Source organism: Rattus norvegicus, chromosome 2 (assembly GCF_021556685.1).
Source record: "Rattus norvegicus strain SHRSP/BbbUtx chromosome 2, alternate assembly SHRSP_T2T, whole genome shotgun sequence".
In the NCBI taxonomy this organism is placed as follows: domain Eukaryota; kingdom Metazoa; phylum Chordata; class Mammalia; order Rodentia; family Muridae; genus Rattus; species Rattus norvegicus.
In genome coordinates this window covers 206,541,613-206,554,676 of record NC_141535.1, presented here as the reverse complement: position 1 = coordinate 206,554,676, position 13,064 = coordinate 206,541,613, and the positions used below count along the sequence as shown (strand labels likewise).

The window sequence follows — 13,064 nt, the reverse complement described above, 5'->3', positions numbered from 1 at the left end:
TAGCCAGTTCCAGAACCATCAGGGCTACACAGAGAAACCCTGCCTTGAAAAAGCAAAAAGCAAAAAACAAAACAGAAAGAAAGAGATAAATTAATTATGTTTTGGGCTATGCCTGTTTTCATAGGCCAGAGTTAACACAAGAGTACAGGCAAAAATATTAGCGGTTCAAAAAGTATTTCTGTGACTGGAGACTTTCAGGGATTTATCTGTGTTGGACAGAACAACCTACAGCATGCTCTTCTCTAGAGTGGCTAATTGTTGGAGTTGGACCCTGTCATCCAAATAGAGGCTAATTTTTAATAACTTGGCCCATGTTTTTTTTTTTTTTGGCTCAAGATTTAGCAAAATCAAATGTGTTAACTGTCAGAACACTTGTGTGCTCCTAATGGTCATCTTGGGCATTGGGATTGGATGCCAGAGGCATGGAGAGCCAGTTTGCTGCGAAGGACAGTGTGTTCTATCTCTGCTTTCAACCATATGCACTTTCCCATCTCTTCTGTCCTTGGGCTTTTCAGAAGAAAGGTACTAAAATGTCATGCCAGAGTACTAAATAAAGATGCCGAGACTGGCTGGAGTTTCTTTGGTGGACCCAATAAATGTCGCCAAGTGTTTTTACTTATTAAGTATAAAGATATTTTTTTATGCTCCGGATGCATTTGTCATCTCTGAGGCTTACTGCCTCCGTCTGCTAACCTAGACCTTGTCCTGAAATCTTCTAGCCTCCATACAATCTAATCTAGGCCTTGAATGTTTTCAGCCTCTGCGACTTAACAGCTGAATAAGCTCACCCCTTTCTAGCTCTTTCTGAGCAGTGACTGGTTGGTTCAACTCAGCTATGATGGCTCAAACTCCTCTCCAACCTCACCAATTGAATCTAACTTCTTTTAGCTTCTCCTGAATTGCTCTACTTGGCTTCATACTAACTTTGGCAATCTGTTCTAATCTTCTGGCGCCTTCTCATTCTGCCTCATTCTGTTTTCACCTGTGTCCAGCTTGTTCTCTCTCTGTACCCTGTTTCTGTAGAACTATCCCAGTAAAACTGACCCTTTCCCCCTCCTCACTGCCTCTCCAATAACTTCCCCTTTTCCTCTCTTCTTGTGAGAGTTGGGCATATCCTATTCTGTCAAATCTCTCTCTGATTCATCGCTTTGTCTGCCCCTCAATTAGATATCAATTTCACGCATGAGTGCTTCCTTATATAAGCTAACTCTCCCTTCATTGTTTGGGATTAAACAATGCAGCCTGATCATATATACTCTAATTCTTTTCTTCTACTCTCCTCAGGAACTCCATCTTTTTCCCCATTCATTTCAGTCACTCCCAACAACCTCACTTTCGTGCCTTCTCTGTTTGTCTATCAGTGAGTCAGTCAGTCAGTCCATCCATCCATCCGTCCATCCAACCTTTTGTCCATCCATCTGCCTGCCTGTCTATCTACCTGTGTGCTTGCCTCCCTCCCCCATAACCTAATAAATTTGATTAGGGCTGCCTATTGGAAGACTGATCTTCTTGAGTTGGTGATCCAATGACACCAGTGACTTCTTTAGTGCAGCACCCATGCCATGTCCCAAAGGTAGCATATCACAGCACTCCTTCCCATTTTACCTTCTTCCCACCGCCTTCCATGGTGTTTCCTGAACCTTGAGTTAGGGGTTGATATTGATGTCCAGTTAGGGTTGAACACTCAACAGACATGCATCCTCAGTACTTGGCAGAGTTACAAGTCTCTGCATTAACTACTGACCACTTCAGAGGGAAGCTTCTCTGTCAGGTTGCAGGGAGCACTAATCTCTGAGGTAAATATTTAGAAATCAGTCTGACAGCGCACTCCTTAGCAAAGCAGCAGTAGTAAGTTCTAGTGTCTGTGACCTCCAGGGCCATGATTGGTTTACAGTGCTAGGCCTGAATTTATTCCTCAGGAGTGGGCCTCAAGTCTAACCTAAAAGCAGCTGGTTAACCCATAACCTTCATGCCACTCTTGCATGGGCAGGCACATTTTACCCAACAGAAGTTTTGCTTTTTACATCTTCTGGCCTGACACATACATTGTAGGTGTTTACTTGGCTATGTATGAACCTGTGGACAAAATGTTATTCTGTGGCATGCATTGTGCATCATGCATTATGAGGCTGTACACTCATTGATATACATTTATGATCAATAATCCTTCTTCTTCTTCTTCCTCTCCTTTCTCTTCCTCCTCCTCTTCCTTCTCTTCCTCTTCTTCTTCTTCCCTTTTTTCTTTTTCCTCTTCCTCCTCCTCCTTCTGCAGTGCCGGGGAATCAAACCCAGGATCTCACACATGCTAGGCAAGTGCTCCAACCCTGATCTATGCTCAGCCCTCTCAGGGCTCCATTTGTTCTTTGTAGCTCAGGCTGGCCTTCAGCTCACTGTGTAGCCTAGGCTAGTCTTGCATTCTTGATAATCCTCCTGTGGGAGCCTCTCAGGTGCAGAGATTACAGATGTGAGTCACTAAGCTCAACTTTGCAGTCCATTCGAAATTATGTGATCTACTACCGTCCAATTTTACTTTCATATTTGTTTAAAGACTTTCCGCTTTGGCCTGGTAGGCCTTGGCAGTGTATAGTTGGACTTTGATCTCCACGGTGATAAATTGTTACTCAGTTTTTTTTTCCCCAGCTTGCTTGAGATAAGTGGCAAACACAGGCACTTGAACCAAGAGCTAAGGAGTCTTCTTACAGCGTGTGTTTCTGTCAGGCAGCATGAGAGAGAGATCCAAGTGGGTTGTGGGAGACGGAGCTCTGTGCCAGGTCACCATAGGGTAGTTTCATTATTTTGTTTGAAGTAGACTCCTAAGACATCAGATGTTCTCATTTGTAGGTTCATAAGCACATTCCCAAGCCCAGAGTAAATGACTTACTTAGACACAGCTCAAAACAACTTTGTGAGGGAAAAAAAAGGACCAGACACATTTTTTTAAATGGGGTGTAAAGTAGAACAATTTGAGATTTGTAAGTGGCTGAAGATTGCTGGGTTGCTGTGCAAGAGAATACCATGGAGGTAGAGATGGAGTAAAAGTTAGCGGCAGGGCCTTGGGTAAACACAGGTAAATGATGAAGGAAACAGAGTGGAGGTCAGTGTATGAAGATCCCAACACTGTCTTCTCTGTTAGGAGTGAAGAAAGCAAGAACTTGTTACTTCCCTGGTTATTGAAAGACTTCTTCACTGAGTGATGCTTAATGTGTAACAAGCACAGGGCATTTTATGATGTCTGAGACCAGTACTGCCAGCTCTTGGTCACTGTCATATCTCTAGACCTAGCACTGTGCTTGGTGTAAGAATGGTGTCCCAGAAATACAAGTTGAATGCATGAGGGAGGGAGGGAGAGAGAGAGGAATGGAGGGAGACAGATTTATTTCAGGCAGAGTCCTAAGAAAAGGTGTATTTGGGAAGAGTGAGAGCCTGTTTGTTGGAGAGCAGTCCCAGGTGAGGATGGATGGGCTGGTCTGAGGGATCCTAGAATCCGCCCATCCAGCTTACTGATGACTGGAAAGGTACTGATTAGGGCTCTGAGCACCTGTGGCCCATAGTTTGAGAGGAGGAATGTTTGAGATACAAAGTTTGTTACCTTGGATGACTGGGAGAAAGCCACAGGTTAAGTAGGTTTATGTGTTTTAAGTTCGAAGGAGGTGAGGCCTATCTTGTGGTTGTGGTTCTGTTTTGTGTCGTTGGGGGGGGGAAGTGGAAATAAAAAAGGGTTCAGTGTAATGGAGCCTTTGACTTCTGTGGTTTTCAAGCAGGAAATAGACAACACCTGACCAGGTTACTTAGCCAGTTACTGCTTTAAAGTCTGGGGAACTGTGTGGGACAGCTCATCTCAAGTTCCCTGGACTTATGGTTTGAGTTGGACTTTCTACATTTAATTGTGGAATTTATTGTTTAGTTTTTTTTTTAATAACCCAATACTTTCAGGTCCACCAAAGAATTGTTTGTTGGTTGGGGCTTTTCAAGTTCTGTTGTTCTGGTTGAAGTGCATTTGATCCTTGACAACCTGAATTAATGACATCTAATAAATAACCACAACTAGTTGTGGTTGATGATAGATTCCTCCATAAGAAATGTTTGTGTTTGCTAAAGGTAGTGGTTCATGCCTATAATCCTAGTGAGTCTGAGGCAGGAGGATTCCTATATGTTTGAGGCCAGCGTAGGGTATAGAGCTTGTCTCATACAAACATTTGTATTGAACTATAGTTTTAAGTTTATTTTGTGTGTGTGTGTGTGTATGTGTGTGTGTGTGTGTGTGCACTCGCACGTGCATGTGCACACACATACCACACTGCAAACATGAAGGTCAGAGGATCTCTTTCTATCTTTCCATGGACTCCAGGGTTGAACTCAGGTTGTCAAGCTTTTGTGGGTAGCACCTTCACCTGGTGGACCATCTCCTCAGCTCCAGAACTACAGTTTTATAAAATGAAGCCTTTCTGTTATTCATAAAGTTGGCATTTTGGGTTTCAACATTTTCATATCTTGTTGATAAATGGAAGAATTTGCTAGTTTGGTTTACTTTTGTTATAAGATATGACTTTCTTCAGAGGTCCAGAAAAGGTGTTTTTGTTTTCTTTTTCCGAATTGGTCTCTTTCATCAACATATGGAAGGAGAACATTTATTTACTTCCATCTAGGAAGTGGACAGTTCACGAAGGCACCTGATACAGACCCGGAAAGTTCCGTGTGTGTATTTTGGATGCGCTGGAGACCAACTCATGGCTTCATCTATGCTAGGCCAGTGCTCTCCCATCAAACCTGAAGTACCGTGTACTGTTAGAGTTTGCTGAAAGGAACCCGTGTCTCTCTTAATGAGTGGACTGGTCATAAGTATGTAATCACAAATACATCGACTAAACAGTTCTGACTCAGGTCTAAGGCTTTCTAAAGACTAAACGGCCTGCTCGGGGGAGATGGCTCAGAGGGTAAAGGTTCTTATTTACCAAGCTCAGTGAGCTAAGTTCATCCTCTGGGATGCACATCGGGAGGGTTGCAAGTTGTTCTCTTTTCTCCACATATGTGTAATGGCAAGTATGTGTTCTCTCTCTCTCTCTCTGTCTCTCTCTCTCCCTCTCTCTCTCTCCCTCTCTCTCTCACAGTCTCTCTCTCTCTCTCTCTCTCTCTCACACACACACACACACACACTCTCTCTCTCTTACACACACACACACACACATTCTCTCTCTCTGTCTCTCTCTCTCTCTCACACACACACACTCTCTCTCTCTCACACACACATTCTCTCTCTCTCTCTCTCTCTCTCACACACACACACACACACACACTCTCTCTCTCTCTCTCTCTCACACACACACTCACTTTTCTGGCAATACTAAATGGCTCCTGCTAGTTAACATTTTATCTTCTATTGGTGCCATTTGGTTACTTTTTATTGATAACATCTATACGTTGAGTTTTTCTTTTCCCCTTTACTCCTTTCTTCCTTCTTTCTCTAGTTTTCTTTAGGCAGGGTCTTGCTCTGCAGCCCACACTGCCCTGAGCTTTTGATGATCCTCCTGCTGCAGCCTCCTGAGAGCTGGGATGACTGTGCGTGGTCACGTCTGGCCTCCAGTTGAGGATGTTCTTGGCTCTGCTTGCTGTTGGGTCAGTGTTCCTGCCTCGGACCACCATTTGCACTCTGATCTGCTCTGAGCCTAAACGTGCAGTGGGAGTAGACATTGGAAAACTTGCTTTCTGAATGTTGACTCTAAAACAAGGCTAGACTTTGTGTGAGACCTATAAACTCGGGTAAAGGGCATGCGTGCTCATAGAGAGCTTTAAAAAGAAACAATCCAACTGTGTTAATGGCTTCCTTACTGCTATACAGGCTCACTTGGGTGGCAGATTAGTGAGACTTCTGAGTTGGGATCTTAGCTTTTTTAACTGCTTTCTTTCTAATATTTATGTATGCATGAGTGTTTTACGTACTTGTTCATGTGTATGCAGATGTGTGTGTGTGTGTGTGTGTGTGTGTGTGTTCGTGTGGTAGGTCTACTGAGCATTAAATGTCTTCCTCAGTTGTTCCTCATGTTTTTTTTTTTTTTTTCTGAGACAGGGTCTGTTACTGATTTGGTGAGGCTCTCTGGTGAGGCTCTCTGGCGAGCAAGCTCCCAGGGTTCACCTTGTCTGCCTTCCCAGGACTGGGGTTGCAGATGCACAGGGCCATCCCTAGCTTTTACAGTGATGTTGGGGATCCAAACGCAGGTCCTGATACTTGCAGGGCAGGCACTAAACTGACGGAGCACCTCCTTAGTGCCCGTAACTGACGTCTCACTCTTTACACCGCTTCTTTACTTTTAAAGGATAAAGGATTCATGTGGCATCTGCATTAGCTGTGAAAATCAAATTATTGATTCTGAGCAGCAGGGTAGGTCTGAAAATATTCAAAATGTTTGATGTGCCGATTGTGAGATTAAAGAAGGGTGGAAAGACCCGCTTAGGAAGCTGTGTGTGTGGTGGCTCTGTAAAGTGGTGCCTTCCTGGTTTTGCCCACCAATGCCAGCACTGGACTTGGTTCCCGGTGCTTACGGAACACATGCCTGCAGCTCTGGGAAACACAAAGTAAGTGCTCTGGGACATCTAAGCTGGGAACAGCCTCTCAGGCTGAAATTGAAGCTGGCCTCTGAGAAAGGGCACTGTGATGAATGGTGGGGTGAGTGCCTCTGGCTGAGGTTATTTATGGAGCAGGCTGCACTTGGAGCACACCAGTACTGAAGATGGGGTGGTGGGAGAAGGCTGTGGTGTGCCCCAACTCTCCTCATCTCAGAGGGCTGCTCAGTCTCCCCACCCTCAGACCCTTACTCTCTGGTTCCTTCAGGCTCTTGAAAAAAAAAAATTAAGTATGTGAATATCTCTCTACGTATATGACATGAGTGCCGACGTGCTTGGAGGTTAGGAAAGAGCACAGGGTCTCTCAGACCTGGAGTTGGGCAGTCGTGGGCCACCCAGTGTTCACGCTAGTACAAGTCTTCCAGACTCAGTAAGTGTGCCTAACCACTGAGCCATCTCTCCAGCCCCTTAACCTTGCTTTGCACTGAAAGCTTATCAAGCGTGAAATGTCAGTCACCCCTCTCTAGCCATACTTAGCCTGGAGCAGTTTACTGTGTTTAGAACGGAGTGTTTTCTTTTCCTTTATTTTTCAAATGAACCAGTCCTTTATTTACTCAGCCATCTAAGGACTAGGTGCTTGGGATGCCTAGGAGCTGCCTGGCCTAGGAGTTTAGCTGGCCTAGGAGCTCAGCCCTTTTTTAAGGAGTTTGTCTTGCAGTAGTTTTTAGTCAATACACTAGTTAAGTAGACTACGGAAGCCCTCTGTCCAAGGCGAGAACTATAGCGTTTCTCTTTCTTTTTTCATAGACGTTGATCTATCCCAGGCTAGCCTTACACTTACTGTGTAGCAGAAAATGACCTGGTATTTGCCACTCTACCCCATCTTATGCAATTCTGGGGATGAATGTCAGGGCTATGCACAGGCCCTGCAAGCACGATACCAAACGAGCCACACCCTCAGCCCCCAAAGACCTTCAGGTCTTTGCAGGCAAGAAACAGAGCCTGTGGAATCTGCACCTTTGGAGAGCAGCCAGAGAGGTGGGGAGGAGAAGAGAGTTCTCTGAGGAAGGGTGATTGAGACCTAAAGCAGGAGTAGTGTAACCAGGGCTGGGGAGTAGTGTATGAAGAAGGTCTAAAGCAGGAACTCAGACATTCCTTGTGGTTTGAGCTGGTGAGGAAATGTTGCGAAAGAAGTCCCCAAAGAGAGAAGGTAGGAGCCACAGCACCTGGTTCCTTGGAGGCAAGGTGGAGGGTGTGGGTGTTAATTCCAGGGACTTCAGGAGGAAACGAGATCCATCCTGGGTTTAGAGCCACTGGCTTTAGAGCACTGCTCCCTTTTCAGGCCCTGATTTCAGGAACTGCTTTCAAAGAGGTGAGAGTTAGCATTCTCTGCATGCTGGATCCGTCCTCACTCACTGTCTCTGCCAAAGCTCTGGGGATAGACTGACTGCCCAGTCCTTGTGCTCTCAGTCGCTGCCGGTGAACAAAAGGGTTAACTCACATGGTTTGAGAATGCTTCTGTGGGAGTGAATTTTAATCCCAGCAGAGCATCCCCAAAGAAGCCGCCCCCTTGCTTCTGTTAATTGGAGTCTTGGAAGGGACTTTCTCTTCACTGACTTTGCTTCAGAGGGGAAAGACATGAAATAGAGAGCTGGATGCTACATGGTCACTCCCTTTATAGAAGCAACAGCGGAAGGCTTACACAACCCTGCCCTGGGCCTTGGGCTAAAGAAAGTGCTAAGTGGAGACATCCCTTACTAAGTGAGGTTGCTGGGATTTCCTGAGAGGAGGTGTCAGGGACAGGAGTGAGAGTTGATCATGACTCTGAGACACCAGACTGAAGCGAGATCAAATAGATACTGGAATCCTGTGGTACCAAGCGGCCTTGCGTTCTTTGTCAGGCTGTCCTGTACACAGGAAACTTGGTAGGTGCCCAGCCACTGGCATCTGTAACTGGCAAGTTGTGCTCCAAGAGCATGAGCGGGTGCTCTGTCTGACTCATGCCCAGTGTCTTAGTTAGTATTTACCAAGAGAATAGGATCTTCTGAAAATGTGGTCATTATGAGTTTTCATCAGGATCAAAAACATCTTCTGGTGAGAGGGAAACCAATAGTAAGAGAAACATTAGCTGGTATCAACGATGCTCTTAAACAACAACAAAAAATTAAAGATGGGCTGGGGAGATGGGCCAGTGGGTAAAAAGCTTGTCTGATGACCCGAGTTTACATCGCTAGAACTCACAGAAGTGCCCAGTGTTGTAGCACCAGAGTGTGTAATCCCAGCATGGTCCTATGGGGAGATGGTAGGTGGAGACAGGATACTCTCTAGAAACTCCTGACTCAGCTAGTCAGGGACAATAGCCACAGAGACTGTTCAAAGGTTGTGGTGAGGAGAGGTGAGGACCAACACCCAAAGGTTGGCCTTGGGGCCTCAGATCTCTATGTTGATAAGTGGCACACATGCAGACACAGAGAGAGAGGGGGGGGGAGGGAGGGAGGAGAGAGCGAGAGAGCGAGAGCGAGAGCGAGAGCGAGAGAGAGAGAGAGAGAGAGAGAGAGAGACTGCATACATGAAAAACAAAGTATTGGCATGCCTTATGCTCTTACAGTGTAAGGCATCCTATTTTAAAAGCAATATTTCCTTCAGTTTCACAAGAACTATTTGATTAATATGTTAACTTGTAACATCTTGCTCAGAATGGGTGGCCATAAATTTCATGGTGGGACTAAGCAGTGCTTGGAAAGTAGTATTTCTTTTTGCCGAGAGGTTGAGCAGTTTTGCATGAAGCTTTTAATGTGTAGAATAAGGCATGGCAGTGCTTTAAACAATGATCTCCTCAGGGACAGACTCACGCAAATTACAGCTCACTAGAAAAACCACAGAGCCGTCAGCTCTGTAAACCTCGTGAGAAGAGCAGGCTGTGCTGGTTACGATGTGGGTAGTGTAAATCCAGGTGACCCTAGAAAGTGTTTTCTCTGCTCTTGGGTTTCTCTTCCATGGTCCTCTGTGAAGGACACATCTCTCCTTCTTTCTCCTCCTGCCATCCTTTGTCTGCTGACTCTGTACACTTTAGTCAGTTCTTTGAACTTTTTTCCTGTCAAATCAAAATAATTTGATTTTGGCTCTTCACATTATCGAATAGAAAACCCGTTGCCCGATGTTCATTTCTTAAACTTGTTGAGATTCGTTGTAGTGATCGAGCTCTAATTTGCCAACCTTGTTAGAGGGAAAGCACATATCGGTGGGGAGATCAACTTCTTTATTCCTTCATTTGGAGATGACGGTGCTATGGTACAATGAACTGTGTCCACCTAGCCCAATGAGACTGGAATATCGGCCCCCTTCACCAAGAAGAGTGGGAGTGGGGTGTTTGTTTGCCTTTGAGTCGAGATAGTTTGCTGGAATTTGACAGAGTGGAGAAGGCACTGGTCAGTGTTTGGATTGCAAGTTCAGGGGAGTCTACTTTCAAATTTTTTCTTAAAAAAATAAACAAATTATGTCTGGGTCTGTGTGTGTTTGTTGTTTCAGGGGCTAGCAAAGAGATGCCTCTCTCTCTCTCTCTCTCTCTCTCTCTCTCTCTCTCTCTCTCTCTCTCTCTCTCTAGGATTTCTCTGTGTAGCCTTAGATGTGGCATGCTGGAACTCACAGAGATCCCATGCTGGAATTAAAGGAGTATACCATAACTGTCCGGCTAGGGATGCCCTCTTGAGTTGCTTCTCTCCCATTTTTTGGGGGGAGGGGGTAGTATTTTTTGGTGCTCAGCAATTCCTTTATCTGTGGTAGCCAGTTTTGCTTCCATGGCCTTTCCAGCTTGATGAGCATTGTTGCTTCTCACAGGCCCTGTGCCTCATGTGGCTTTTGAGTCATTTTCATGGGAAACGAAATTTTCATTTGTCATTTTAAGTAGCCCTCATCTATTTACCGTGTTGGAGAATTGCAGACGGTTGAAATGATGAGGTCTGCATTGGGTTGACTTGATTTTGAGTTATGCGAGGATACCCACTTACCTTCCTTGAATTTGGCAAAAGAGTTCTTGTTCATTAGCCCCGCCTCCAAAAGTGAATTCATATATAAGTGGGCCTCACTGTTAAAATGTGTAGCTTTAAATATGAGGTTCAAGTTGATACATAGTATTCAGAGTGAAGTTGGAATTACATGACTTAGATTCTTTGTGCTTTTTTTTCTTAATTTTTTTTGTTTTCATTTTAAATTTTGTTCTTACGTGCGTATGTGTTTTGTTTGCATGCATGTCTGTGTGCTATGTATGTGCAAAATGCATGGAGACCAGAAAAGGGCATTGGATTTCCTGAGAGTAAACTTACAGGTGGTTGTGAGCCCCCATGAGGGTGTGGGGAATTGAACTCTGGTCCTCTGGAAGAGCAGCCTCTAAACTATTACCTTTTTAGTTCCGATCTGCAGTTTTTTGAAGCTTGCTCAGCATGAATTTCAAAAGCTGAGATAATGACCAAAATTCCACATTTAATGGTCACTATGCATGTTCTAATAGAAAAACAAGAAAGCCAAGGTAGTTTTGTTAAGAAGCACCCAAGAACAAGAAAATCTCGCTGTAAAAAGTGTTGCCCTAAGCAGAGCAGAGCTGTTAATACCTGGTTCTTTCTCATTTCCTCCCCCGGTGCTGGGGGCTGAACCCAGGCCTTGTGCACACTGTGTGTGTGCTGTGTCACTGATACACCCCAAGTCCTCATTTTAGTGGTTCTCAGTGGGTTCTTGTTTATATTTATAGCCTTGCAGAACACTGGGAACTTTAGAAATAAGTTAACACCATACTGGGAACTTTAGAAGTAAATAAGGAACTTTTTACTTTATATCATTAGAAGTCATTTTTTGGGGGGCCATTTTGTCTTATCTTTTTCATGAATGCTGTGTACAAAAGAAGTCAATTTTAGTGCTATAAGTTCCAAAACATACCCACGAAAAGGCCAGTAGGGGCTGGCTGACTTGTAGTTGGAGTGACATATGTGATTTGGGTGGCAGAAAAAAGTTAAATGTCTTCCTCATTAAGAGGGTGTTTTCAAGGCAGGCTTTTTTTTTTTTTTGCAAACTTAGTGGTATTTAATACATTTGTGCTCCAGGCTGAGTTGAATTTAGAGTACTAATGAGCGTTTCTCCCTGATGCTTCAGTTTTTGTTTCATTGGATCTAGGACACTCTTTCAAATGTGTAAGTTCTAAATAAATACGGTTCTTGATGGGGAAGCTCATGTTGCAGTTGATGGGGTAGAATCAACATGTAAAATTCTGATGTGTGTACTTTGTTGAAATTCACTGAAATGGCAAGTTTTGAGGACTTTGACAAAGCTTGGTTAGAGCCCCCTAATGTGGATTTTGTGGAGGTTGCATTTTAAGGTCATCTTGACGATGCTGAGTGACAAGAGGGGCGAGTATTCTGGGTGAGAGGCCTGATGTGAGCTGAGGGTTGTCAATAGTGGGAGAAGTGTTTGGAGGTTAAGGGGTGGATGTGTCTTGTGAAATGGAGATCCTGAAGGGAATCTGCTGGGAGACAGGATCAGCTGAGAGCATGCATGTTAAGCATTGGTTGCTGGCTGGCAGAATCATCCTGGAGTAGTGCGGAGCCATTTAGCATTGAAAGAAGTGAGATTGATGAGACGCACCATCATTGGGAAGGAGACTGAGAATTCCACCAGGGCATGGCTAGGATGAAGGGGGAACTTGGCTTCTTCACCCTGGAAAGGGAACAGAAAGGGAAGGGGTATATGAAAATGGTAGCTCATTTGATAAAAGAATTGGTTTTGCTCTATTGTGCATGAAAGGTCTCATGCTCAATGACTCAGAAAGCTCAGGGTTATTTTGAAGGAAAGGTGACTTGTCGACAAACTGAGGTGTTGAAGGCCTGATGGAAGGTGGGTCCAGCTGAAGGTAAAAACATGCTACTTCCAAGGAACCCAGGAACAGTACAGTCTCTGCCATAAAAATAGTCTTGCCCTAAGCAATGCAGTTAGGTACCTGTATGTATGTGGTTCTCATCTCCTTCCCATTGGGTTACCGATTTGATTCATGACAGTGGATAAGAAAGATTTGCATACAGGTTAGTGACTGTATCCTGGAGAGGCAGGGGAATGGAAGAAGGGCCAATATGTCTCATAATACAGGAAGTTTAAGAAGAACAGACGGGAAAAAGTGGACCACTGCACATAAGATCCATGAGGATTGAGTGAGTTTGAGGGGAATTAGAATAGAGTTCATGACCTTCACGATGGAGTCGGTGAAGAAGTAAAAGCAGGAGAGAGTAGTTCCACACTAGTGAATCCGCAGTCCTCATCGCCTTGGCTGCTTTTCAATTCTTTCACCTAAATGGCACAGTCGGGAGTTAAAAGGACTTAAAATTGAAAAATTGCCTAAATAGTTGTGTGTTAAGAAATTGTTTAGAGCTGTAGAGCAGGAGGAGAGTGGAAGTGAGTTCCCTGGCCTGGCACGGATCAGACCACTTATGTGTTGAACCTTCCTAAAGGTGATTGGAATTTGATTA

The 13,064-nt window shown here is 44.5% G+C and overlaps 1 protein-coding gene across 15 annotated transcripts in view; it reads left to right on the top strand.

Moving 5' to 3' along the window:
• Window positions 1-13,064, top strand: part of Cdc14a (cell division cycle 14A) — a 166,642-nt gene that overhangs the window by 10,838 nt on the left and 142,740 nt on the right.